Source organism: Fukomys damarensis, unplaced genomic scaffold (assembly GCF_012274545.1).
Source record: "Fukomys damarensis isolate Sample0158 unplaced genomic scaffold, DMR_v1.0_HiC HiC_scaffold_4, whole genome shotgun sequence".
NCBI lineage: Eukaryota > Metazoa > Chordata > Mammalia > Rodentia > Bathyergidae > Fukomys > Fukomys damarensis.
The window spans coordinates 34,385,714-34,412,451 of NW_022900916.1; the positions used below are offsets into that span (position 1 = coordinate 34,385,714).

General features: G+C 37.1%; 1 pseudogene; it reads left to right on the forward strand.

Annotated features, from left to right (window-relative positions):
• The first annotated feature begins 1,806 nt into the window (after positions 1 to 1,806).
• LOC104853666 lies at positions 1,807 to 9,838 on the forward strand (annotated as a pseudogene).
• Positions 9,839 to 26,738: the final 16,900 nt, after the last annotated feature.

Below are 26,738 nucleotides of genomic sequence, written 5' to 3' on the forward strand. Positions count from 1 at the left end.
ATTATAATCACACTATATCATCCACATTATGCAGCACCCATAGGTGGCCTATATTTTTAATTATTTCCCCCTCAACTCTAAATTAATACAATGAATTTAGAAACCCCTCCACCTCTCATCAGAGAAAGTAATTGAATACTCCATTATGATAATAAACCATTTTTCGCTGTAACTGCTCATTCCCAGGGGGCTTTGCTCTGTGCTGTAAGTCTACAGGTAATAGTTCTGAGAGAGCACTGTGTGCTGTGTATGCAGATAATAACACTTTGTTATTTTGCCTTAGATCTTAAACCACTTTTACTCTAACAAGCCTTTCCAGTATTGTGTCAAAAATATCCAGGGGCCTCTATTTTTCTGGGTTGAAAAGCAGACACAAGGAAGCAACTGCTTTTCCACCACATCACAATGATTCTGGGATAAGAGTTAGTGATAAAGCTTGTACCAAACAGGGCTAGATATGAGTATTCTGTTCTAAAGTTCTCCCATCTTGTCCTATCTCCTCTCCTAAATGTACCTGGATCCAGGTGAGGCATAAGAGAATGTGTCTTGCGCATCTTCAATCCTTCCAGCGCTTTGTAGACAATGGGAAATCAATGAGTCTTGAAAAACTAGACAAGAAGAAATGCACGTTCCCCTACCTAGTTTACCTCAAGCACAGGTGTGGAGCAGCAGAAAACAGCCTCACATCTGAGCAATTACCCAGGGCCCAGAGCATAAGGGTCAGAAAAAAATTTTATCTCAGTGTTTCAGTAACAACCTACAAATCTGCAGGAACATACAATGAGATTGAACAATAACTACAGCTCTGATGTTTTAAACTTTTTATATAACTCGGATTAAATTAAAAATACGGCGGCTCTGCATTCAGACCACTTTGATGTCAGCTTGGTCTCTGCCACGGTTTTGGGTTATGGTGACTTTAGATGAAGTGCTTGACCTCTTTTTGCCTCAGTTTCTTCATTCGTGAAATGAGAATAAAGATAGCACCAACTTCAAGAATTGCTGTGAAAATTAAATGGACTAAAACACATTTAGAACAGTGTCGGGTACATTATAAATCTGGTGAGCCATACGGTTACAGATGCTGTGCAGTCGTCACTGAGCAGGGAGGCAGCAAACTCCATAGTGAGGTGGGAGGGCTGATCCTCTTTGTTTTTGTTTCTTTTTAAGCCTTCTTATTTAAAAACAAAATAAAACCCAAATCAAAAACTTTCCCACTGGCTGCTATTTTCTTTTCTCTTTTAAAATTTTTATTACACAAATATCTCCCATATCCCTGTGTCAAGAGGAAAGACAGCCAGGCGTGATGGCGCACGCCTTAATCCCAGCACTCCGGAGACTGAGGCAGGAGGATCGCTGTGAGTTAGAGACCAGCCTGGGCTACATAGTGAGTTCCAGATCAGTCTCAACTACATAGTGAGACCCTGTCTCAAAAAACCAAAAAAAAAGTCCGACTAGCTTCCCTCTTTCCCTGGCCCAAAATAACCCTAATGTGTCAAGTGAGATAGCATTAAGATTCACTCCATGCTTACATTTAATTTAAAAATTTTAGCACAACATTGGAGTCAGGGATCGAACTCAGGTCCTTGTGCTTGCGAGGCAGGTGTTGGAACCACTGAGCTAAATCTCCAGCCAAAAATATATATATTTACAATATTTTCCCATAAAACAAACAACACAATGAAATCCTTCAAACGTAGTGACTTTAGGAGTTTTATTTATAGAGCAGTTATTTTTTAATCACCAAGATATATATATATATATTCTTCCTTTCCGTTGTGATTTTTTGCCCCAATGCTTGGAAAGATGGAGGCAGAGGTCTGGTCCTGCAATCTGAAGACGGCAGGCTCTCCTGGCAAGGCTGTAGCTAAGAGCAGATGCAGGAAGGTGATGGAAAGTCCAAGTTCCTCTGTTCCCAAACAGGTATTTCTCTCCTCCATGTGAACAAACCCTCACCTCTAAAAACCATTTTCCCCTCAGTCCCAACAAAAAGTAAAACCCAACAAGGGCATCAGTCCACCTGCTGCCATTTTAGGCTCCCTTTTCTGCTGACCAATTTACATGCATGATAAAAATGCTTGTTTCCAAACCAAAAATCAAACAAAAACTGAAACTCCAAACAAACCATCAGCTTGGAAATTTCTGTGGATGAAATGTCTCAAAATCAGAGGCACTGTCCTGGCACAATCCCTGCTCTTGAAGGGGTCTTGCCACCTCCCCTTTTATAAAAATACAACAAAACAGAACTTTATCTTTTTAGTATTTTCCACAGGAGCAACCAAAAAAGGGAGGGCAGGAAGCTTCCAATTATAAATAATTAACAATAATATTAATAAGGTTTTTTGCTCAATACCCAGGGTTCTTTACAGATAAGTTCCCCTAACTGAGGCAGTCTGGAATAAGTCACTGGCATTTCCTCAACATTTTAGCCCCAGACTGCTGGGGCCTAGAGACCAATGAAGGGACTGAGGGTCATGGGAGCAGACTGCTATTTTTAAGGTACAGTCAAAAGAATCAGCAGATTGGAAGAAACAGGTACAATGCCACCTCTTCACAGGACTCAGTTTCATCTAAGAAGGTCAGTTAATGCCAGGGTCAAAGCTAGGCTAGGAGGCAAAGAGGACGGGCCCTCTGCCTCTATTGCTTTGGCAGTGGCAAGGGTGCAGTTGATGTCTCTCCTGGGGTGGCTCATAATTTAGATCCCTGGTGCCTGGCTCTGTCCCCTCCCCATTGCAGGTCTAAGAGGAGGAAAGCCTGAGACTGGCCTACTGTCAAGGGACCAGGAGGGGATGAGGATGGAGAATAAGAAGGCAGGGCAAGGCTGTGCTATCTATCTCCTTACAGATGGGGAGCAGAGTGCAAATTTGCATCTATCACTTAGAAGTTCTTGCCACAGGCTGCTGCTATTATCTCCTCACAAAAGGGCCTCTTTGTACAAAGTCATCTGCCCCAATAAATCACAGAAGTGAAAAAGCACTCTTCTGTTTATGCTTCATGTCAGAAACCCTGCTGAAAATCAAAGTAATAGTATAGGAAAAGAAGAAGACAGGTCTCCATTGGTTTGCCTCACAAACCTGCGGTGATCCTGGACTGCTAATAGCACATCCCTCCACTGTACGGGTTTTTCACACCTGAACTCTTAACTACTTTGCACATTGATCTAGGCTCTGGGCCTTCTCTTCATCCAGCTGCTACTGTTAAAGTCCAGTCCACCTAGCAATAATTCTTCACAAGATATATCTTCTAAGGGAAAATATTTACCAGGACTGGCCCTGGAAACCCTTGACAGCATATGCCGTAAAGGCCCATTGAGTTCTCCCATCTATCCCTGACAATATCTAAAAGGGTTTTTCAGAAGAAAAGGATCAACTGCCCACACATCTGTAGGCATTTATGTACATTAACTAGCAGTTGATCTTCAGTGTAACCTGTACAACTGACATACAGTATCCTCTTTGACTTCCAATTTGTTCCCATTAAGGAGCAATGCATGCCGTCTACTCAGCACAAAGAATTAGAAGGAACAATTGGTTCCTAGAGCGCTTCTCAGTGGGTGAATCCAGTCCTTCGTGTCCAGGTGGCCATTTTGGTTAAGGTAGTCAAACAAATAGCAAATAATTTCTACTCTTGGTAGATATCTTCCCCAGAAAATCATAAGATTCAGGATGTAAAGGTAATTCTTTCACAGCAAATAGCAAATGGGGCAGGAGGTGCCTTCTGTGACGCCAGTCAAGTTCTCATTGATCCTGTAGTAGTTACACAGGTGTGTGCACTTTGAAAATTCAGGCAACTGTACACTGAGGTGTCCTTTTCAATACGAGTGTTATACTTCATTGAAAGGCTCATAAAGTATTAAAGAAGTTGACTATGTTAAATCTATGTGTACTATTTAAAATTTAAAGGAATTTTAACAAATTATAAAATGTGGGCTAAATATTAATCAATCAATTTAATTCAGTTAATCAAGATTTTCTAATTCTATGAAACTAAGTAATAAGACTTGTAAGCTCTACTTTAAAAATTAAGGAACATATTATTCAGGCATTAAAAAAAAAGAGAGATGAGACTAATACATGCTACAAGGTGGATGAACTTCCAAGACATTTCGTCATAAAATATGACAAAACCCACAGAGTATATGGTCCCAATTCTATGAAATATATGGAACTGGTAAATTCATAGAGGTGGAAAGCAAATTAGTGATTTTTAGGGGTGGTAGAAGTTAGGGAAAAAACAGTTTAATCAGTAATAAAATAGAGCAAGTGAGATATTTGGTGACTGGATTGAGAGTAGTTATATAATGCATGGATACACTAAATATCACTACATTGTACACTTTTAAATTGCTAACTTTATGTAAATTTTATTTATTTATTTATTTATTTTATTTTTTGAGACAGGGTCTCACTATGTAGTTGAGACTGACCTGGAACTCACTATGTAGCTCAGGCTGGTCTCAAACTCACAGCAATTCTCCTGCCTCAGCCTCCCAAGTGCTAGGATTATAGGCATGAGCCACCACCCCGCTAGAGTTTCTAGATTTAATAAATAAAAATACAGTGTAGATAAAAAGAAATTGGAGGTGCTGAGGATTGAAACTAGGGTCTTCAAACTGAGCTACATCATACCCCCCTCGCTCCCGTTTTGTTTTTTTTTTTTAATTTTATTTTTGAAACAAGGTCTTGGTAAGTCACTAAATTGCCCAGGGTGACCTTGAAACTTGCAATCTTTCTGTCTCAGCTACCCAAAATGCTGGGATTACAGTCAGACACTACCACATCTGGCAAAAATATACAATATAAGTATGTTCCATATATTGCATGGGAGGGATATACTTATGTTAAAAAGATAATTTCTTTTATTATTTATTTTTTTATTTTTATTTTTATTTTTTTGGTATCAGGGATCAAACTCAGGTCATTGTGCTTGTGAGGCAGGAGACCGAATCACTGAGCTAAATCCCCGGCCTGATAATTTCTTTTAAATCTCAAATCCAAATTTACCTAGGTGTCTTGTATTTTATGTGTCAACTCTAAAGTACATGTGGTGTGTGTGCATGTGTGCATGTGTGCATGTGTGTGTGTGTCTGCCAGTCTGCCTGTCTGTCCTGACACCATGTCTCTCTATCTTTAGGAGAGAGAAAAACTGAGGCACAGAGAACACACATGATTTGTCTAGTTTGTACAGTCTACCAGGGTTAAAAAGAGTCATTGTCCATTTGACCTTAAGACACTATGAGAAGTTAAGACAGTGGTCTGAAACATTTGAGGTTTTCTTTATTCTTGTTTCTTTTTCAGATCTTTCTATATTGCCTCTATCATTTCTGCTTTATAGCCACACGGACTCCTAGTTAACCTCATCTGTCCCTATTTTGGCAGTCATCCTCTCGGTTTATATCTGCCAATGAGCCTGTCTCCTCCTTGCTTTGTTTTTTCATCCAGCCCCTGAGGTTTAATTTTATTTTGGAGTCTTCTCAAAACTAGAACAAATAAATGAAATTGTCAACTTATTGCCACCTGGCTGGGCAGAGTTAGGGAGGTGGTGAAAACATAAAGCAAAAGAGCAGGGGAAAACCTGTTCCATGTGTCTCTCCTTTGTCATATATCACTGAACGTGGGACCTGTTGCATCTGCGATATTTATCATAGAAAGAAGCTGTGTGCAAATCGAGTAAACCACTTGACCTCAATTTTTTTCAACAGTAAATAAAAACAATCTCAGCCTAGGACAGCAGGTAATTACCAATGAGAAAAAGATTTAGAAGTACTTTATAAATGTTAAGTGCTATGATTATGGGATTATTTTTCCTCTTACAGAACCACAACTAATATAGACTTTGACTTCTTTAAAAAAAAACTTTCTCGATATATTCTTTTCACTATCACTCAGATCCTAGCTGCTAGTCAAAAATGTTTTAATAGTGGTAAGGGGGCTTAGTTAAAGTGGGCCAAGAGTCACCTCCAGCATAAATCACTAGCAATTGTGGTTTGCCTGGGTTACTTTCCTTTGGAAAATGAGTGATGGTTGGGAAGAAACAGTTATACTCTTTTTAAAGATTATTTGCTTAATATATATTATATATAGTTGGGGATGGAACCCAGGGCCTCAAGCATGGTAGGCAAGCATTCTGCTGCTAAACTACCCTCCAAGCCTGATATTCTCTTTTTAAAGCCATATTGTAGTCTCTAGGAAATGACAATATTTCAGATGCATGAAAAGAAACACTCTGGAGTTAAACACCAGGAAACATCTATCAAAACACAAAAGAAGTGACAAATTACTTTATAATATGTAGAAAAATATGCATTTGAATGATCGTCTTTAAATACCTGGGGAGGGGTACGGAATAAAGCATTTATAGGTGTCAAGCAGGAGGATAGGTGACTACATTATTCTTCTATTAAATCTTCAAAGAAAAGGAAACTTAAGGGGCTCAAAGATACTTTCAAAGTTCCTTTCCTCATCTTACTTGCTATTTTTGATTTTTGCTTTCCTAAAACACCACAACTCTGATGCCATTTCTCGCCTTTGCTGTCTCTGCTGCTATACGGTATATTGTTTTACTTTGTCGTTTATTTATTTATTTTGACATCAGGGATCAAACTCGGGACCTTGCCTTTGTGAGGCTGACAGCAGCACCACTGAACTAAATACCCAGCCTGCTTTGTCTTTTAAACATCCATTGTGTGGTCTTCTCTTTGTAGTTCTGCAGAAAGAGCTGTTTTCTAGTTGTGTGTGTTCTTGTATCCCTTGCACTTGATCCTCTTTTATAAATCCAAGGTACAGTGATTCCCTACCTCTAACAAAAGGGGATGTAACTCTTACACCTTTTGTTAGCATTAGTTGCCAGCAAATGAGTAGACCATCTTTAGAGAAGTAAAGGGACACATGATGTTCCAGGCTAGGTAAAATGATCCACCAGTATATAAAGAAAAATAATAAAATATATATATATATATTTTCCTAAAATACAGAAGGAGCTAAGCTTTAATATTTGGCAAATGGACTGATGCTAACACTTTCACTTGATCTACTCGGTCATTTGTTACAAGTGTATCTCAACAGCAACGGTATCACAGTCAGTTGGCATTAGTAATGGCCCAAATCCTCATTCATTTGATTTCACAGAACTCTGTTATATTGCAATTTGCATGTAAATAGTACATATGGTTTTGCAGATGATGTTATTTGGTTTTTATCCATAAAAATGAAGTACCTTTAAAACATTCCTGCAAAGAAACCATGAGTTTAGTTGAATTTAATAACTCAGGCACAAGGAAATGAGAAAACTCAATTTCAGCCATATTATAGGTGAAGACAGCAGTGATCTGATAGCTTCTCTTGGCTAAAAAAAAAGCATGTTTTCATTGACGAGAATTTTTTATTTTAAAAAATGATTCTTTTTCCTCTTAAAAATTATACAACCATATTAGTAGAGTAGTACATACATACAATGTAAAACTAACTACAAATATTTTGCAATTGTAAACCCAAAGAATTATTACTAATAAATGTATGAACCAAATCAGTGTGGTAATCACTGAATAAGAGTCAGTGGCTTGTTAAAACTGGCTCATATAGGGTCATAAGAGGTCCAAGATTCTGGAATTTTTCAAGCTGTTAAGCACAACTATTATTAAAATTTTAATTATGTAAATATAATTACATAAATTATACTTGGAAAAAGGTAACAAATACTCAAATTTCAGTATTTCCTAATTATTTTACTATTATCTATGCTTGAGGCTATTTACATCTATTTTAACTGTAGGCTGGTATATTAGTTCTCTGTTGCTGCATAACAAGTCAACCCAAGATACAGCAGCTTAAAAATAACAAACAGTAATTAGCTCACATAATTTCTAAATTAGTAATCTGAGAACAGTTTGGCTGAATGGCTTTGGCTCAGTTTCTCATGAGGCTGCAGTGAAAATGTTAGTTGGGGAATGCAACATCTCAAGGCTTGACTTGAGCTGGAGATTTCACTTCCAAGAGTGTTAGCTTATATGGTTGTTGGCTGGTGTCCTCAGTTTCTTTGATACATGAATTTTTCCAACAGGCTTCCACAGGAGGGCAGCTAACTCCCCCCAAAGTGAGTGATTAAAGAGAAGAAAGAGATCAAGAGAGAAACTTCAGTGTCTTTTACAGCCTAACCTTCAAGTTACATACCATCATTTTTAGAATTTTCTATTGGTTATACAAACTAACTCCGGAACAATGTGGGAAAAAAATAAACACTGTGTGTGAATTCCAGGGGCAAGACCTTAGAAGCTTGCAAATACAGGTGGAAAAACTGCAAAATGATGTCCTACTGTGTATCTCTTCCCTGCTTTGCATTCAGGGACATCATATGAATTGCCTGAACTTGGGAATTATAGAAATATTTGCTTTACAGAAATCATAAAATACACACATGTATACACATGTGTAAGACACATAAATAGAAATGTTCTAGGGACTACAGTTATCTGCTTACTAACACTAATGTCTAGATCTGACAGTGGGATCTATTTTTAGGTTCAAATTTAAGAATTGTACCAAAGTACTATGCGAAGCGGGCTGAGGGCATTGGTGCATAGGACTGAAGAATAGGAAATAGTACACTTTGGTTCAGTATGTCTTTATATTTCTTTGTGCTTTTCCAGAAGCAGTTCTGGAGATAAGTATTCAAGTGCATGTAATGTATAATGCAAAAGTAGGAGTAGGGACTACAGAACAGAGACAAGGAGTGTAAAGCAGTGAATAAAGAATGCATTATCAAACGGGCTATCCTTTGGGTAACTGAAGCTTACATGTATCAAGAAGTTCTATAAGAGGTACAGGACACACTTCTGAGACATGCCAACCCAGAGTGTAATCACTGTTAAAGGACTGTTCTCAGCAGTCAATAAAAAAAAAAAAAAAGCATAAAATGCAAGGATACATTTGAATTCAGATAAGGAAAGCTGAGTAGGGAAAGACAGCTCCTACAAAGAAGAGACTTAAAAACATCATGGGTAGTTAGAATTTTATTTTTTAAATTCAAAATTTTATTCAAGCAACTTACTCTGGAAGTATTGGATATCTAGAAATTTTAGCATGGAATGTCATGTTGCTTACACTTTTAGCCTCTAGAAACTGCTTTGACTATTGTGTGGAAAATAAGTTGGGGGAGAATAAGAGTTAAAACAATCAAACTAAGAAGAAGATAATTTAAATTTTGAACTTGAGCATGAATCTGAATTTTGGAAGAAAAATAAGCCTCAAGAAAATGGACAAGATGATACTTAGAAAGTTGACAAACCTAAAGCAGATGAAGGTGATGGAAATCAGGATAAGGACTAACAGAAGTGACCCACAAATTGCTATCTGTCTAGTTTTTTGTTTTGTTTTTTTTGTTTTTTGTTTTGGTAATGGGGATCGAACTTGGGACGTTAGTTTTGCGAGTCAGGTAGCAGAACCACTGAGCTAAATCTCCGACCCTCTGTCTAAATTGTTTATGAATAATGGACAATCAGGAAACAATGTAGTCAAGGGTCTAATGAAATTCATTCAATGTTCTACATGTATAACTGTGGGAATTATTAAAAAAATTTTTAAATTTAAAACTAAAACTTCCAAGTTCTTATCAGTCAGATGTACTGTGCAATGGTGAAATTATGGGGGAGGATCATACTATGGAATTCATCTATATGACAAGATGGAGACTAAGGGGAGAACACTTTCAGTGTCTAAACTGCTCACCTTCACAAGTCTGCTCTCAGGATGGCCCCTTGTATCAGTCATACCCTATGGTATTGCAGTATCGACTAAGAATTGATTTTGGTTAGACCAAGGGGAGTAGATTTCACTGAAATGAATCCTGCACTATTTGTTTACTGATCGACAGATTTCACAGTGAATGGTGTGTGGACTAGAGGGACACAATCAGATTTTCAGCATGCAAGTAAGGCCATTGTCTATCTCTAAATTGTCAGTTGCATTCATGTTGTTTCTACTAAGAGCAAACCAGATGCCATTCTGCTACTGAACCATCTGCATAAGGTATTTGTGCTGTCTCACAGTGTGCAGGTCTAGTTGAAATCACAGTGTGTAATCATAATTCAGTCTCCTCAATACTTTGCTTGCTTTTTCCAAGATTGTCCTAATGTTTAATTACACTAGTGTGGCTCAAACATTGTGGTTTTGCAGTTTTCACATACTTAGTATTTTATTAATTCTTGTTTAAATAGAGTACTGTACAATAATCTGATAATTTTATCTTGAAGTTATATTGTATGGAAATATATATATTCAGAAAAGTGTTTTCTAAGCCACCTTTTTATCTTGCTAAGCTTTTTGTGGAAAAAAAATAGTTCATTCTTGAGTGTGCAAGTCATTTTATGAAGAATTCCCATCATTTAATGTTGGAGCACATCGCGATTGTCAGCATTCAACGCATCTGTCTGTGTGGTCTACCAGTTGCACAAGGAAGGCATGTTAGCCCTCCAGATCAAAATGTATGTAATTTCTTGGACAACTGAAGTTATATTAATAGTTATTTGAATGTTGACAGATGATCATATTTACTTCTAATAAAATTAATGCATAAGTAAGGTTCATCTTTCATAATGCCTTTTGACAAGTGGGTGCTGCTTCATGAAACTTCATTGTATCACCCATTTTATGTATGTACCATGACATTGTTGTTGTCATTTAATGAATACATTTTTTTTTCTAATAAATTTTTCACTGGAGCAAAAATATGTTGGGAGCTCAGGCTTGGATGGCAGTAGCAGAAATTGCAACTGACATGCTCTAAAATATATTTCTAGGGTAGAAGCAACAGTAGTAAAAATAAGGAGTGAGAGAAAGAAAAAGCAATGGTGACTCTCAGGTTTTTGACATGAATAATTGAGAAAAAGTACACATTTGGTGATAAAAATCAAGAATTCTATTTTGAATATTTTACGTTCAAATGTCAGTTTTACAAGTGAAGCTATTAAGTAGATTTTTGGAGCTACAAATCTAAAATTTAAAGGAAAATTCTAGCTTAAAATATAAATTTAGGCCTTACATCAGTTTAGGTGTCAAATGAGAGGTAACATTAAAATCCAAGAGATTAAACTATTTCTGCCTGAAGATTAATAGAGACTTAGTCTACCTTGCTTTGCTATAACAAAATATCTGAGGCTTGATAATTTCTTTTAAAGAGAAGTATATTCAGTTCATGACTTTGGTGGCTGGAGGGTCCAAACAGCGTGGTACAGACAACCTGGTGAAGCCTTCCTGGCAGAATCAGGGAACAAGTCATATGCAGAAGAGGTCAAGTGTGTGATTGGCCTCGATTTATAAGAACCTGATCCAGAGAGAACTAATCCAGTCACACAAAAGACAACCTACTCCTGTGGAATCGGCATTAATCCCTTTTGGAGGTATTGCTTTCATGATCTTATCATGTCCCGTGAGGCCTCACCTCCTAAAATTTCCATCACCTCAATACTGGTAATCGGGATTCAATCTTTTAGCATAAGAAACTTTGGGGGACAAACCACAACAATATATATGTACAGAGCCATTAGTGAGCTCCCTTGCCCCTTGGCTCCTGGTTGAGTTCCACCTTCCATAACTCTTAGGAGATAAGAAGAAAGACAATGAGGTAAGATGATGAGTTCCTTGGCCTCCCTGTAGACTCATGTCACTCAAAACTCACTACTACTCCCTCAAAATGGCTTCTTCTTCTCTCTCTCTCTCTCTCTCTCTCTCTCTCTCTCTCTCTCTTTCTCATATTTAGTTGACTTTCCCTCTTTCCCTTTTAGGCTGGAAGCTGGGTGACAACTCTCCTGAACTTCTGGCACTGCAGTATTATCTATGGCACTCTACATCCAGCTCATATATTTGTAAATAGTTTACTGATTGAAGACTACTAAAGTCATCCTAACTTTAGTATGCAATGGGTTTCTTCTTGGGACATGAACAATATGCCCCTCTCCTCTTGAGAATCGCCCAAAATAATAACAGGAAACAGAACTACCAACTCTATCTTGTCTTTATAACTCTAAGCAAGATTATTTGAAGGTAGAAAAGTAGGTGAGGAATGATAAATGACTTGGTAATGATTAGGAAAGCCAAGAATTGGAACCACCATGTTCTTTGGAAGACGGGGAGAAGCAAAGCTTTAAAAAAACAGATCAATTATTTAAAACATTATATAGCAACACCCATATCCCCACCTCTACTTCAAATCCAGGACACTCTCATCCAGTTGTGCACAGAATTTATTTTGTAATATATTATTTGGTGTATTTATTTGCATTCACGGTCATGTAATTTTTCTTGTCCTACTACATCTGCATAACAAGTTCTAGGGCTTTATATCCTTTTCTAATGCTGAAATAATATATAAAAGAATTACCTATTTCTTGAAAGTTTGATAGAACTTGCCTATAAATTATCTGTGACTGAGCTGTTTAAAGGATAAATATTTGATTATCTATTAAATTACTTTTATAGATATTAAATTATTCAGTTTTGACTTCTTATGTCTCCTTAAATCAATATGGAAAATTTATATTTTTCTGAAAAATCATTCACGTAATCTACAGTTTCAAACTAAATGCTATAAAATTTACATAATCTGTTGTAACTTTTTTTTCTTTTTATTGAGTTTATTGGTACAATCTAGGTATACAATACAGTTACATTCATTATTGGGATCCTGTACCATCACGTGACAGGTCTTGGCTCTCATTTTTTCCCCTTGTCCCTGCCCTCCCTTACCCCCTCTTCCCCTCCCCATTTACAAACACTTTATTTCCATTTTTTCATTTTCTCATATTTTTTTCTTTTCCCTTGTTCCCTTTCCCCTACCCTTCCCACTTTCCCTACATCTTTAGCCCTTTTAAAACTACCAATGAACTTTGTTTGTTCACTGTCTTTTGTTTTCTTTCCTTTTTTTTTTTTTTTTTTTTTTTTTTTTTTTTTTTTTTTTTTTTTTTGGTACCAGTGATGAAACTCAGGACCTTCTGAGGCAGGCAGCAGTACCACTGAGCTGAATCCCTGGCTCTCACTGTCTTCTTTCTAAATTTATGGTTTTCCTTTTTAATCTTTATAAGATTACCAAATAAGCAAAAGTTTTATTTTATTGTTTTTAAAATACTTTATTTTCGTTTATATTGATCAATTCTACTCTATTTTCTGTTTCATCTATTTCTACTTTTTATTTGTATTTCCCTTGTGCTTTTTTGTTCTTTCCCAAAATTACTGTGAAGAATTACTAGGTCATTTATCTTTAGTCTTTCTACTTTTCTTTTCTTTTTTAATTTGTTTTATTTATTTATTTTTTGAGATAGTGGCTCACTGTGTAGTTTAGGCTGGTCTTGGAATCGTGGCAGTCTCAGTCTCCTGAGTGTTATGATTAGAGGCACACACCACTGTGCCCAGCTTTCTCTCTCTCTCTCTCTCTCTCTTTTTTTTTTTTTTTTTGTGCTGGGGATCGCCCTTGGGACCTTGCACTTGGGAGGCAGGCAGTGGCACCACTGAGCTAAATCCCCAGCCTGCTTTCTCATTTTCTAATAAATGTATTTAAGGTTATAAAATTTCTTTAGATAAACCTAACAGTTTTTGACATGCATGGCTATTATGGCCATTCATTTCTCTATAATTTATAATTTTAGCATTGATTTCTTTTTTAGTCAAGAATTATTAGACAATTGTTTTAAATATCCAAGTGATATGTTTGAAGGACTTGAATTTCCTTTTTAACACAAGAATTATCAAAGGCATAACAGTGTGAATATATTCAATAGTACTGAAGTGTATCCTTAAAAATGATTAGATGGTAAATGTTATTGTGCTTTACTCACATTTTCTAAATGAAAATAAAGGGTAGATTATCTGTGTAGATCTGATGTGATCACAAGGGTCCTTAAAAGTAAAAGAGGAAGCAGGAGAGAGAACTAGAGGTCTGGCAGGTCCAGAACTTGGCCTGATGCTGCTGACTCTGAAGATGAAGAAACAGGCGGTGAACCAAGGCATGGAATGACCTGCAAGTCACTTTCCCCTCTTTCCTCATGAAGGAACATCGTCCAGCAGATAGCTTAATATGAGCCTAATAAGACCTATTTTGAATTTCTAAGTTCTAGAAGTGAAAGATAGCAAATTTATATTGTTTTATGCCCCCCCAAAAGAGTTCTCTATGAGGATTTTTAAAAAATCAAATTCATGGGGGGAAAAATATATATCCTAGCATAGAATTCTTGTTGTATAAGATATTCAAAGCCTCTGTTTCTCTTGCCATCACTGTGCACAACCATGGTGCAGAAAGAAAGTATCATCCAAGTGTTCCAGTGAGAACATTCAAACAGAGGATGTTAAGCTTCAGAATCTCAGGATCAGTGTTGGGTGAGGGGATAGACTTCTGAGGTCAGAGCAACTTCTATGATCCAGAATTCATTGAATGCCTTCCAGAATCCACTCCATATAGCCAGAATCAGAACATAAAGCCCTTGGCACCCAGATCCAGTGTGGTCCAAAGAGTCAGAGCTGTGAAAATATTAAACTGAAACACTCTCAGGACTTTTATCTGCCAGTGTTTGGAATGGCTGTGAAAAAGAGAGCTGAGTGAGCACAGCTCACTGTGCTCTCGTCCTCTTGAGGGCTTAAGGGAATCTGATTCCTGGAAATGTGTACAGAACCCTTGCCACTGTGTCTCAGATGTGTTCCACCTGCTTATCCTTTGAACTTTAGAATGCATTATAAGAGCTAACATTTGCTTGTTTGGAAGGAGGCTGAGTGTCTTCTTGACCCTTCTCCCTGGCCATTTGAGAAAGGTCTGGGAGTGAGAAGAATTCCTTCAATAAATGGAGACAGAGCTTCATCTTGCCAACAACATGCTCGTGAATATTCATTTTACTGTTTTAAGAAACCGAATTCAAAGAGATTGCAGATTTTATACAATTCCTCTGATTTTTGATTCTTTAAATTGATAGACTAGTGTGAAACTTTCTAGCCCATAATGTGGGAAAATTGAGGCCGAGAGTGGGAAACTGAGAGAGTGATTGTTTGAAGTGGAATTTGAAAACTTATGATGGCATAATGAGGTGACTGGAAACTTCACCAGTGGATTTCAAATTGTTTTCTCTCTTCCTCTCATTGATTCTTCAGCAACTTAAGATAATTGTCTCTTAGGTTTCATCTAAAGTTCTTTCTCCGGTGCAGAAAATGAAGGTGAAGATGAATTCTGCATGTTAAAAGCTGAAGCTACACTTTTCTCTGCCCCCACTTCAAATCATCCAAATAATCCAAGTAATTACCACAGTCCTTGAATCCCCCCAAAAGCTTAAAATTTCTTTTAAACAGTTTTTTTTTTGAGGAGTAGTAAAATGCTTTTCCTAATGTGAATTCTGCAGACCAAAACAATATTTGCACATGATAATTTTTATGAGGGCTCTTTTCAACATATAATCTTTACAAACTACTTTCCTATGTAATCTTCCTCAGAAAGCAGTTTACTTAAGAAGGCAGTTTATAAAAATTGTAAGTTGCTGAGAAGTTACTAAGGAAAATCATTTATGTGCAAAATAAAATATTGATCAAATGGTTATAACTTGGAATGAGCTCTCGCATAAAAAGAAAATAAAACACAAAGATGTAAAAGTACTCCAGTGAAGAGAGATCTAGAAATAGAATTAAATATCAAGCGGTTGTTTTTTTTTTTTTTTTTCCTGAAAAGCTGAAATGCTTTACCTGCTCATACTTCCCTCCTTGTCCTGCTGCATGGAAAGAATCCAAGATAAGACCTGAAACTTGCAAGGAACTACTTCAGTGGAAGCTGGGGAAAGAAAGGCACCAAAATGATTCTTTAAATTAAAGCAGGAGCCAGTAGTTGATGGAAGCTATGAAAACAACTTTTTGTTTTAAGAAAGCTTTTAGATCACTAACATGATCTATTTGATATGCTAATTGACTTTAAAATAAGTATTAAAGAGAAATTACATGAGCAGAGCCTGGAGTTGTGGCACACGCCTGCAAATCTAGCACTTGGAAGGCTGAGGCAGGAGGATCGTTGCAAGTTCAAAGCCAGTGTGGGCTCCATGGTGAATTCAAGGCCAGACTGAACTACAAGGCAAGCTTCTGTCTTGAAAAATACAACAAAAAATTGCTTCTCCTTTCTTTCCCTCAAAGGTTCCTCAGCAACTTAGAATAGTCATCTTCTAGGCTTCATGTTTGGCTGTTTTTCTCCAGTGCAGAAGAAAGGGAAATAGATTCCACATGTCAGAAGCTGAAGCAACATTTTCACTCTTTTATGTTATTATGTTAAATGGTAATGTTTAGAATTTGTAGAAACTGAGCTGAGTTTTATAGACTACAGTGTTTTCCAAAGGTTAGTGCATCTGAAACGATATTAGTGCTCACCTATATCCAAATATGTTCTGCTTTACCTGAACATGAGACTGCCTCCCCTCCTCTGTTTACAGTTAGATGTGACTTCTTGGTTGAGTTTGGCTCTGGACACGTTACGCTTGCTGACATGATAGCATGTAAAAACCTTCAAACCTCTCACATGCTATTTATATTGTAATCTTGTTTATTATTAGCTGGAGACACTGATTTTTCCATGGATGAGTCCAACTCCCTAGAAGATGACAGAACTATGAAAGGCAAGATTTCACGTCCCCAAATCTCTGCAATGAAAACTACAAACCTGGGCTGGGGATTTAGCTCAGTGGTGCTGCCTGCCTTGCAAGCTCAAGGTCTCAAGTTCAATCCCAGCGCCGAAAGAAAGAAAACTACAAACCTGTTTTGATCAGGATATGAGCAAGAAATGAACCTTTTATTGCAGTAGCCATCAAAGGTTTACGAGTTGTCTATTTTGGCAATTAGGCTACCTTGATTGATCAAATGCTTATCAAAATTATAGGTACCTTGACCTTTCTCAGATATAAAGCATCAGAAACTCTCAAAACAGGGTTCAAGAGTTGGGAATTCAAGGAAGTTCTCCAATTGATTCTGTGGATACTGAGGTTGTAGAAGTACTGGTACGCTTTGATTTGTTTGAAAGTAACTCCATCTACACTCCATATAAAAAATGAAACTTTGTCAAATGTATTGAATTGTATGAAAGAGTTTAAAATCTGTTAATACGGAATAATGAATTTGAGGTAGTGTTAAAGTGCGTGTTGGCCAGAATACATAATGTTTACTAAGCATTCACTATGCACCACTAGATGCTAGAGAGGTAACGGTCAATAAGCTGGTCCCATTCCCTGCCTCCACAGGGTCTTCCATGGATAGACATCGCTGAGAGATATTGTGATAAGTGAAAATGCCTGGTAGTCTGGGAGCAAATAGGAAAAGCATTTAACCCAGGTACAGAATCAGAGAAAACATCTCAGCTGAAGTATGAAGGAGGAGTAGGAATCAATCTGTTAAAGGGTAAGAGGAAATAGGGGATAAAATATTTGTCAAAATAGGTAAACCATACAAGGGAAGACCAAAAGCCAAGACAGAATGGGGGCCAGTGTTTAAGATGAATGTGAAAAGAGTTGTGGCTTAAGAACTAAGTATGGGCCAGGTCACAGGCAGTGATAGGAATTAACTTAAGGAATCTGTGGAATGAAGGAGAATGACAAGCCATCTAAAAGGTTTTAGAAAGGAAATATATTTTATCAGGTTAACTTTAAAAAATGACTCAAATGCACTGTTGAGAATGTTTAGGATGAGCCCAGAAGTGGGACTGGTTTCTCTACGTTACAGAAATCTGGGTGACAAGTTAATGCCTTAATTTAATGTCCACACAACCAACATTCATTCAGCCTCATGAAAGGGGATGAGATAAAATGTTGCCAAGGCAGAAATGAGCTCCACCTTCATGAACTTTAAAGATGAAGGAGGGAAGGGGAGACAAGAAAGAAGAAAGAGGATGAGAAAAGAGGAAAGAAGTGGAGGAACAGGGAAGGAGAAGAAAGGAGAGGAGAAAAGAAGAGAGGAGCAGGAGGGGAAGGGAAAGGAGAGAAAGGGAACTGAGGGAAAGGACAAGAGGAGGGAGACAGTGAGCATGTGCCGTAAAGAAAAAAAAAAAAAAAAAAAGGAGCCTGGAGCCACAGTAAGTGTAGAGAGAAGCACCAGTAATTGAAATGGAGGATGAAGTCCAGGATTCCAAGACAATGTTCTGTTTTGGCATGACTGATAGTACCACCATTCAATGAGATTTTTAAAATACAGGAATAAGAGAAGGTGGAAAAGATAATGTGTTCAATTTTTGAACTTACGCTACCTGATTTCAAGATTTACTATAAAGATGCAGTAATTAAGGCAGTGTGGTATTGACATAAAGATAGAACAGATCAATGGAACAAAGCAGAGCCCAGAAATATATTAACACATACATTGCCAATTGATTTTCCACAAAGGCAAAAAAGCAATCCAACTCAGTAAACAGCGTGTTTTCAACAATGATACAGGAACAACTGGACAACTACAAGCAAAAGACAAATTTTGATTCATACTTTACTTCATATAAAAGTAAATTTAATATGAAGTTTAGATCTAATGATAAAATTTAAAACTAGACTTTCTAGAAGTAAGCACAAAAGAAAATATCTGTGACCTTCAAGTTTTCTTAGATACAGTACCAAAAGCACAATTCATAAATGAAAAAAAAAAAAAGGCTATATTGGGTTGCATCACAATTAAGAACATTAAAAGGAACTCTCAAAATGGTTTTTAATTTTATTAGTACATGTATGCAATTCATGCAGTTTACAATCATCTTGGAAAGTGGTTATATGTATAAATTACAGCTTGGTGTTTTAAAATCTCCTTGTCCTTCCTTTCCACTTCTCCCTCTTCCTGTTTTCCCATCTCCCCTTTCATCGTTGTTGGCAGTATTTGTCTTAGTTCATGTTATGGGACACAGTGTTTACATTAATTGGGCTTTTTAGGTTCCAGGACATAGTACATCTTCATTCCTCTCATTTCCCCATCCCCTCCTCCTCTTCCCTCACCCTTTTTCCCCTGGACCATTTCTCCATTGAAAGAGATCCATCTACAAAGGATTATTAAGAAAATGAAAAGATAAACCACATATTGAGAGAAAAGATGTGAAAATCCACATATTTGATAAAGAACTGAAGTCCAAAATATCTCAAGAATTCTCAAAACTCAGTAAGAAACTAATTATATTGAAAAATGATCAAAATATTTGAGAAATTATTATGCCAAAGAAGATACATAGATATGAAATAATCACATGAAAGAAAATGTTGATCAGTAGTCATTAGTGAAATGCAAGTTAAAATTATAATGCACAATTAACTAATGTCTAATGCCCACCAATGATGGCTGAAATTAGAAGACTGGTCATGCCAACTGTGGGTGAGGCTATGGAATAACTGAAACTCTGGGCATGTAAAATGGCGAAATAAAAATGTGTGTCTGAACCAGGTGTGATGGCATGTGCCTGCAATCCCAGCATTCAGGAAGCTGAAGCAGAAGGATCACTGCAAAGTTTGATTTTATTATTTAAGGTAGTAGAAAATTCAAACCAATCTATAGTGAGAGAAAGCAGGCCAGTTGTTGCCTGGGAACTGGTGGAGATGGCACAAGAGGCTGGGAGAGAGTATCGGAAGCTTTTTGGGGTGATGGATATGTTCATTATCTTGGAAAGATGGTTTTGTGGGTGTAGATGTACAGTAAAATGTTTTTCCAATTATATATTTCATAGTTTTATCTTAATTTTTTTTCGGTACCAGGGATTGAACTCAGGACCTTGTTTTTGGGAGGCAGGCACAGTGCCACTGAGCTGAATCCCCAGCCCTCAAATTATATATTTCAAACAAGTAGTGTTTCTTTTTTATCAATTATACCCTAATGAAACTGTTAAAATATCTTAGAAAGTAAAGATGTAGTGGATTTATCCATAAAAGCATTCCTTCAGAGAGTTGTAAACTACAAAAAGCAGTAGAGCAGATTTGCACTTCGAGAAATGAAAACAGAACTTCTGGAAACTAAAGCATAACTGAAATGTAAGATTCATCGGATAAGCTTGGCATTAAATTGGACATAGTTGAGGAGTGATTTAATGAACCATAAGATAGATCAAAGGTATTTATGCTTTGGGTTTAGCAGCAAGGGTGTTATAGTTGACCTCAGGGAGAACAATTTCAATGGTGTAGTGGGAAGAAACCAGACTGCATTGGAATGAAAAGTGAACAAGAAATGATCTAAATGTTAAAACAGAAGTATTCAATCTGCTGCTAGACAAAATCAGTGAAACTCTTAAAGATGTAGGTGTAGGCAAAGACTTTCTGAACAGAACCCTGGTTGTGCAGGAGATAACACCAAGAGCGAACAAATGGGATCACCCCAAATCAAAAAGTTTCTGCACAGCAAAGGAAATCACCAACAAAGTGAAGTGATAATATACAGAATGCAAAAAAAAAAAAAAAAAATTGCCAGTTACTCCTCAGACAAAGGAGTAATAACAGAATATTATAAAAACTCCAAAACATTAGGCCCCCACCATATTTAAAGATCCAGTCAAAAATGAGTATCTGAAATGAATAGACACTTCTCAGAAGAAATGCAAATGGCAGTAAGTGAACAATGCTTAACACTGGTGGCCAATTGAGAAATGCAAATTAAACCAACGCCGAGATTCTACTTCACTCCAGATGGAATGGGTATCATAAAGATGTCAAATAATAAAATTCTGGATAGGATTCAGGGAGAAAAAAAGGGACTCTTCTTCATTGTTGATGGGACCATAAATTGGCCCAACTACTATGAAAATCAGTATGTAGATTCCTCAAAAAACTAAAAATAGAAATTCTATTTGTCCCAGCTATTCATTCACCTTTAGGTATCGTTGAAAGAGTTAAAGATATCATATTACAATGATACATGCATACCTATGTTTAGAGAAAAAGAATACATAACAATTAAATCTTGGAAGCAACTTGTATGTCCATCAAAAGATGAATGCATGAAGAAAATGTATTTATATATAATGGAGTACTACTGTGTCATAAAGGATAAACTTCAGTCATCTGTAGGAAAATAGATGCACCCTGAGACCATAATACTAAATGAAGTATATCATACACAGGCTTAAATAGTATGTGGTTTCTCTTAGATGAGGTATCCAATATATAAATAAAGGGAAAAATAAAAGCTATATAACAGGAAAGAGAGAAAGAGAGAGAAGTTACTGTAGTGCAGCGTGGCCAATGTATCTAACAGTGTTCTTTAATTTCATATAATTGTTTTATATGATTTTGGTCTGTTAGTCTGGCTCTTAACCTGTTGTTCATGATAATTAATATGGTAAAGACTTAAAAATAAATAAATCTGTGGCTGGCAACAAAAAAAGATGTGTTACATACATGTACTGATTCCCTACAATAAATTTTATTATTATGTATTGTAAGCAAGTACTAGTAAAAATAAATTAAATATAAATTTAATTTAATTTAAAAAGAAAGTGTTCAAATCTACAGAAAAGTTGGAATGACAAACTTCAGTATGCATCTAAACCTAATTCAAAATCTCACTCTGTAGTTCAGACTGACCTTGAACTCCCAGATATCCTCCTGCCTCAGCCTCCCAAGTGATGGGATTATAGGCATGTGCCACCACACCCAGCCTAGACACTTTTCTCAAAGCATCCAAAGTAGTCCAGTTGGTATTTCATATCAGATACTTCATTACATATCTCCCAAGATCAAGAAACTTCTGTTCTAGATATAAGATAATCAACATTAATTTGATAGCTTCCTCTAACATACAATTTATAATTGTGTCTCTCTGATTATCCTTGATTTGTCTTCTGGCATTATTTTTTTTTCTTTGACCCAGGATTCAATCAAGTTCCAGATGTTGCTTTAAGCAGTTATGACTCTAGTTCCCACCAGTGCTTCCCTCTATTTTTTTTTAACATCAAACCCTTCGAAGAGCTGGTTAGTTGTCTAGCAGAATATTCCACATCCCAAATATATCTGACCATTTCCTTGCCATGCTTCATGCCATATGTTGTCTTACAAGAACACCACAAAGGTGACTCTGCTTTCAATTATAAGACTACATTAGGAGGCAGAGAGCATCAGGCCACCTCACTTTGCGGGTGAAAAGCTGCTACTTGTTGAAGATGATTACTGCCCTGTCTACAGTATTTTTTTTTTAGGACTGGAGAAATAGTTAAGAAGTAGAGCAAGAGAGCCTGATAATGCTGGAAAGTAAAGGAGAAAGGATTAACCTTAAACAGAAGGAGAAATATCTCTTCCTCTGGGTCAGAAGGGAAAGGAAAACCTCTAGTTATGTCCTCAGAAGTTGATAAACCTCCTATCTGATGAACTCTGTATAAAGACAAGGTTATCTACTGAATGTGGGGCCCTGAGATGGGATTGAAGAGTTGGAGACCTGAGGATCTGGAGATCTGATTCTGCTGCTGTGGAGAGGGGAGAGGGGAGCAGGTGCACTGCCGGCTGTTCTTGATTACTTAGCAGAAGTTGAAGGCCATCTGTGAGCCAGGCCTAGAAGCAGAGATTATGACAGTAGAATGCTACAGGCCAAATTCCTAGATTGGACAGGAAATGAGACCACAGGGTTGAGGAAAGACAAAGCAATGAAAACAGGGGTTTGAGCTGTGGCATGTGGGGAAAGTAGACGTGTCAAGGAAGTGGGTGTCAAAGTGGCCAACTAACGGGTATAGAGGAAACAATGAGCAAATGAAAGTTGCTAGGGTACAGGAGTTTTGAATGAATGAGAGCTTTCAGAAATGCAGAAGCTGAGGGTGGTGATACCCTCTTGTAATCCCAGCACTCCGGACGCTGAAGTAGGAGGATCGCTGCAAGTTCGAGGCCAGTCTGAACTGTGCAATGAGAACCCTGTCTCCGAAAACAAACAAACAAAAATTAAAAACAAGAAATGGAGAAATTCTGGATTTTGCCCAGATCTATAAATATGGCCTTGGAAGTAGATGGTTGTGTCGGCAATGTTTGCTGGTGTGTGGAAGTCAAGGAACTAAGTGCCACGTGTTGTGTCCTCCACGTGTCCTGGTGAGCAGAGGATTTGAAACAAATGCAGCCATTTTTAAAGCTTATACCAGAATCTCCTACTTGCAGTTTTCCCTGTTGTAAATAATGCAGCATGTGTGGAGAAAATTATACTTTTAACATACAATGATCAGAGAAAAAGATCATACCTAAAATATTTTGACTATAGACTTGTGTAGAGTTCCATAGAGTTCTAGCTGGTGGAGGCCATCTTGTCCTTTTAGAGTATTTTTTTAGCCCTGCAAGCTATAAAAGTTTTTAAAAAAAATCTCTTCAGAAAATTGCCTTTTTTGTGATTGATCTTCCTTTATCCCTTACCTGGCACCTCAGAGTTGGCACAGTAACTTGAGTTAGTTATGGTTGGATGGTCTCAAGGAAATGAGGGCATTGGATTAGATCAGTGAGAAGTTCGGGACCTTTTTTTGATTGTTGACCTCTTGGAAAATTTGATGAAAATATGAATCCTTTTTTTCCAGGAGAATGAACATTTGCACATACCCACACAATGCTGCATCCAATTTTAAGTCATTTCACAGACTGTCACTTAATAACCTGAGTTTGATTACTATGGGTATCATTTCAGTTCTATAATATTATGACTGCACTACAAAGCCAGTTGGCCTGTTAGCTTAAAAAATATTTTAAACTTTATTGCAATATTTTTCATCTAAACTTGTCTTCTGAGATCACTTTCTGCCCTTCATGAAGTCTGGAGCTGCCAGAATGCCCTCTCTGACGGTGACCTGCTTTTTCTCTCCTAGTATGACCCTTCCCTGTCACAGTACCCAAGAGCCTTGTACCACTCACCACAACAGATTTTATTTAAAAAGGATCAAGTTCTCCAGCTGAAACAGCTGAGCCTGACATCCAGTTTATTGACTGGCAACAGACCAGCCCGGCAGCTGATGTCATGGAAGGGACATCAGAGGCATTTGCCTTCCAGCCAATTCATTCTGGTCTGGGAATTGCCAAGCAGAGAAGGGGATTTGGGCACAGAGCAGTGTGGGGGACTGGTGGACTAAGAGAGGGTGTCTGCTGAGCACACTCGTGGTCATGGTTTCTAGAGTGTTAGAAGTGACAAGCCTAAAAAGAAAGCACAGAGTGAAATGAGGAAATGAAAACAAAACAAAACAAAAACACTCCCAAGCAAGCGGGTAAGAAACATGTGCACATTTAACAAATTGTGTACGGAACTAGTCTTAATATTTTTTCTTTTTAAATTAAAACCAGTCACTGAGATGGTATCTCTTCCTTTCTGCTACAAAGTTACTAACAATTCTTTTCAAGCAACTGCAGGAGATCTACTCAGTGTCCAGAGTGGGTGCAAATCCCAATCCATCCTAAAAAGCAAGTGAGCTACGTACAGTAGGTTATTGCTTCCTGCTTTACTTTTACTCTGTTTCTATCTTTCCCTTCTCCTTTTCTATGTCAGTTCATTCTCCTCATCTCTAAAAAAACTCTATCAAATTCTTAGAAGGGAAATACAAAGATTATGTGTGATTTATTTACTTATCATTTTGATTTTTTCTACAACTCCATAGTATTTTAAATGACTCACACATACAAAAAAAAGACTAAAGTACTGAAGAACCACTAAAAGACAGCAAGAGAATAAGAGCAAACTATTAGGTAGATTATGGTGGTGTCACAAGTATTTAGGATTTAAAAAATGCTGAAGGGGCCGGGAATTTAGCACAGTAGCTCCACCACCTGTTTCACAAGCAGAAGATACAAGTTCAACCCCTGGTACCAAAAAAAATTGCTGAAGTTGATTCTAAAGCATAACTATGCGCACCCTGGAAGCCAAGATTTAAAAAAAAAAAAAAAGAGCTATCATCACTGAGGTAGCCTTCCTAGGCTGCAAAATTAATTACACCAATTTAAAGGATGTTCTTCCTATTATTAAATTCTGAAATGAATTTATCTGTTATGAAGATATTCAATCCTTTGCTCTGCATCCAGTTATTTCTCTTCTGGGAATTTGATTATTTTGTAAATCAATAAATAGGCAGAAAGGAGGTCCCAAAAAGAACGTACTCACAGTCACGAAAGCACGTCAGGATTTGAAGAACAATCCAACCAATAACAGAAGAGGAGACTGGAACTCCTAAGCCTTGAGGCTCATACAAACAACTATATGATATTTTGGTCATGACTTGAGAGCTGAGGATAGGGAGGAATAAAAGAGGACAGGGGAGGAGAGGGGAGTGAGGGAAGGAAGGGAAGGGAAGAGAAGGAAAAAGAAGGGAAGGAGACCACACAGAGACACTCCATTTAAATAGATCACATTCCTGGCAGAATGTTTCCTGAAGTATGAATTTCATGCAACTTCCATAACAATTCCGTGTTCATCTAGAAGAAAGGGAGTTTTAGGCAGCCAAACAATGTTGAGACGTCATGGTCTCTGGTGAGTCATGATGATACATGTTCCAATACACAAAACAGCATATTCTTTTTAATCGAGAATTTTCTGAAATTATATCACTGGGGCATTCTTACTATTTCCTGTCAAATGCACTTTGCCAAACAGCAGCAAGGGAAACACTGGAATTTTTCTAAGCAAAGTAATATGCAATAGTTGTACATTTAGGTTACAAATGGAGAATGTACAGCTCAAAGATTTTACCATGAGCTTGCCAAGTTTCACTCCAGACAAACTTTCAACAAATTAAGGTAAGAGTCTGCTCTTAGCACAGTTGATCCCAGAAGAGTTTGACTTGTTCACGGTGTTTACAGGAGCTGTTCTTTTTGCATTGATGGTGTAAACTAACTTAAGATACAGATATTATAGAGAGCTACCATACAGTGGGTACTTGAAATTAAAACTATAAAGATTTGTTGCAAAATTAATAGATTCCCCTGATTCAATATAGGTGAAAACATTTTCTATAAGTATGACATTTTCTTGTAATTGGTAACCTTTAAAATTATTATTTGCATATTTGAATACAATGATTGTTTTATAGAAAAAAGACAGGATATGAAAGTAAACTGTCATTTGTCACCAGTTTCAGTTGCTATGCTGGATTGTCCCTATAAGTTGTCAACTTGATATTTGCAATAATCCTATCAGATGAGTCCCATCCTCCTGGACAGATTTGAAAAACAGAGCCAGGGCTTTAGCTCAGTGGCACTGCACCTGCCTCACAAGCACAAAGTCCTATGTTCAGTCCCCAGTACAATAAACAAACAAACAAACAAACAGATTTGGAAAGCTAAGGCTCAGAGACATTAATTAACATTACCTCATAAATGGGCAAATTCAGAGCTTTAGACTCCAAAGCCCTGCTTTTCTAGTATAGGAAACTGGAAGACGGATGAGAAAAGAAGTTGTCCATTTATTAAATATATGGCCTTAGCCAGTGTTGCTCCATAGAAATATAATACAGGCTGCATATCCAGTTTTAATTTTTTTATTTGTCCATTTTCATATTTTGAGATGGGGTCTCACTTTGTAGCCCAAGTTGACCTTGAACTTGAGATCCTCCTGCTTCAATATTCCTGAGTACAGGATTATAAGTATGCACCACCATGCTCAGCTAATAGTCACATTTTACTTAACATTCCAAAATATTATCATTTTGACATTTAATTAATATTTTCAAAATAATTAATGAGATGTTTTACATTCTTCTTTGTGTAAGATATCAAAATCCATTATGAATTTTCACTTATAGAATATTTCAGTTTAGACTTTCTACATTTCAAGTATTCAAAAGTTATATGT